We start from the raw sequence: 3,194 nt of genomic DNA, 5'->3' as shown, positions 1-3,194 counted from the left end.
TCTTTAACAAGTTAAATTATATTTTTAGACTGAAACATTTTTTACCGAATTTCAAAAATAGATGTTCGCTGAACACATAATGCGTGTCTACAGCTCATGCAACATGTTTTCCTAGAAAATGTTCACAGCGCATGTTATAGATGGGCTGTGAACATTTATTTCATGTTCACAACAAACATACGAGGGTCAGTCAATGAGTAGTTGGAATGTTGTCATAGCTTTCATTCCATTTTAGATAGCAATTTAATATTTTTTAAACTTCTATAAATGGGAGTTGTCATCATACCCTAAAGTTCAACATTTTAGCAATTCAACTTTTTCATATTATATTCAAAATGGCCGGTAAGTTGAAAACATGCTCGATGATAGAGCAAAGAGCTGTTATGAAATTTTTGATAGTTGAAGGTGTAAAACCAAGTGTCATTATCCTCATACACAGGATAATGACTGAACAGTATGGAAGAAGCTGTATGTCACAAACAAGCTGCTATAGGTGTGTTGGTGAATTCAATAATGGGTGACAAGACATTACCAATGAGCAAAAAAGTGGCAGACAAGTTGATGCTTCAACACCACACTCAGTAGCTGCGGTAGAAAAGTGATAGAAAATCTGATATATGACTCACTGTATATGATGTCGCTGAGAACATGGGCATTTCACATAAAACTGCACACATTGTCCAAACAACACAATATTGTCCATGAGAAGCTAGCCAATAACAATGTCAGCTCACGCTGTGGGTACCCAAGATGCCGAATGATGATCTCAAAGCACAGCGTGTTGTGGCTGCCAGAGTGTAGATGAGAAGATTCAGCCCGAAAGGGAACGCCTTTCCATCTAAGATTGTAACCACAGATGAAGATTGGGTGTATTATTACAAAAAAAATCAAAAAAACAATCAATGGAGTGGAAGCATACAGACTCCTGTAAAGGAGAAGTTCAAGTCCCAGAGGGTGATGTAGCAAACAATGCTCATGGTATTCTGGGATGGAAAGGGTCCTATAACTTTGAATTTGAGGAGCCAAGGTAACACTGTTAATGCTCAAAATTACTGTAAGCTCCTGGCTGTGATGAAGTGTGACAAAAGGAACAAGAGAAGAAGCCTCCAGGCAAAAGGTGTCATGATCCACGAGAATAATGCCCACTCTACAATGACCAAAATTGAGGAACTGGGCTGGGAGGTGTTAGTACACTCTCCTTATATTCCAAATCTGGCACCAGACGATTTTTATCTTTTTGGACCATTATAGAACCACATGAGAGGCAAGTACTTCACTTCGGATGCAGCTGTCATTGAAGCGGTGTGTAAATGGTTTAGAACCCAGAACTTTATTCTGCAGGAATTGAAAACCTTGTAGGAAAGTGGATCAAGTGTATAGAAAAAGGAAACTATTTTGAAAAGAAAAAAATGTAAAGCTCTATCTTATTGTAATAAAATGTTATGATAAAATTCTCACTACTTATTGACTTACTGTTGTATCACACGTTAACAACAAATGCATTACATGTTCGCAGCAAATGTATAACATGTTCAGAGCAAATCTATTACATGTTCACAGCAAATGTATTACATGTTTACATCATATGCATTACAAATTCACAGCATGTCTATGTTGCATATAATACATATATTATTACCTTATACATGGTAAGCTTACTTTATAGCCATGAACATGTCATCACTGATCTTACTTTACAATAAATTGGCAGTACCAATTTTTGAATTATAAAATAGTCCAAAATATTTGTTTCAAAATTTAAAATGGATACTTCTATAGGATAAATGAAGCATAAGTCAGATGTGCTGGCACAGAAATGGAAGAATTGCGGACCCGAGAGGAAGAAAGGAAAACTAAGAGAGGAATTGCAGTACGCGCTGCTATGGAATATGACTTGAATAAAGCTTATTTTAATATTTTTGGCACAACTCCTAATCATCACATGAGGCATCTACTAAAGGATTGATGACAGACAGACTGCCAAAATGCCAGCAAGCTATCATGTCTGGACATCAACCAACTGAACTAACTTTTTTACTAACACCAACATGAGAGAAGTTCATATGAGCTATTTTTATGCCTCAATTTGTATGAAAAGAATCGAGGGGAGAAGAGGGTAAATATAAACGTTAATCAACCTTGTTGTGCTCACCATAGATGCATCAATATCATAAAAAATCGTGAGGCAACCCTTCAATGAATGCACTTGACTGCAGACCGTCTGGAGAACGAAAACTTTGCTCATTCTCTTTAGCACTTTCAAATCATGTAAACACCAACCCTTGGCATACCAGAGATACGCTAAGGGTGCCAGGCCTCATAAAATCCCCTTCGAGTGTTTTGAGTTATACAAACAACATCGACTTAAAGTTTAGGCCAGCAGGTTAATTCTTATCTTAAATGTCTTGTTTTTTATTCTTGGAAGGTCATCTTCCAAATCTGAGACTGCGCATGACAATTTTTGTGAAAACAGTTTTGTCTCAGTATACGCAGTATGCCGAGTTCTCCTTGAATCTTATTAGTCAAGTTCCAATTGATCAATTCCAGATTTTATCAAAAATTTGGATAGCTTTTTACAAAAGCTTTCATTCCGGCAAACTTGCATGACTCGTAAAAACTTTTAGAAACAAAATTGGTGTGAAAGCACTTAGTATTGATGACTAATGAAGCAAGGGTTGAGGTCGATGGTAGATGACTAAGATCAAATTCTGTTTTTATCATCAGTACCTTTGACCTCATATCCGATTAGTAAACAAAAGTATTTTTAGCTACTGCACTATTGTAAAACCTTCTCCACGTCAATCCATACGTTACTATGGATTCCCATATAAGTATAAACAATAATCTATATCATAATACATTATAATATTATAACGTAACATGTTTGTTTGTTTTATTTTGCATTAAATCATAACATAACAAAATGATAAAAACTAAGGTGCAATGAGGGTCCATATGCGCAGTAGCATGGCTATTCGAGGCACAAAGCCCGAGTTAACAGATGAGATTGTTAAAGAAGAAAACATAGTTGTCTAAGGAAATGAAATCAGAACAAATCTATTCCAGGGAGTCCAGCAAGTACTGCTTCAAAGCAGCCCTAAAACCATCATGACTATCAATTTTCCTTAGCCAAATTGGTAAAGAATTCTACGCTGATGACACACGATAGGCAACCCGTCTATAGCCACCAGTAG

General features: G+C 36.3%; 1 pseudogene; it reads left to right on the top strand.

Moving 5' to 3' along the window:
• The first annotated feature begins 335 nt into the window (after nucleotides 1-335).
• On the top strand, nucleotides 336-1,415 carry LOC137393975 (uncharacterized; annotated as a pseudogene).
• The last annotated feature ends 1,779 nt before the right edge of the window (nucleotides 1,416-3,194 follow it).

The sequence above is a fragment of the Watersipora subatra genome, chromosome 4 (genome assembly GCF_963576615.1).
Source record: "Watersipora subatra chromosome 4, tzWatSuba1.1, whole genome shotgun sequence".
NCBI classification, from domain to species: domain Eukaryota; kingdom Metazoa; phylum Bryozoa; class Gymnolaemata; order Cheilostomatida; family Watersiporidae; genus Watersipora; species Watersipora subatra.
Note: the sequence above shows the minus strand (reverse complement) of the source record. Positions and strands in the feature narration are given on the sequence as shown.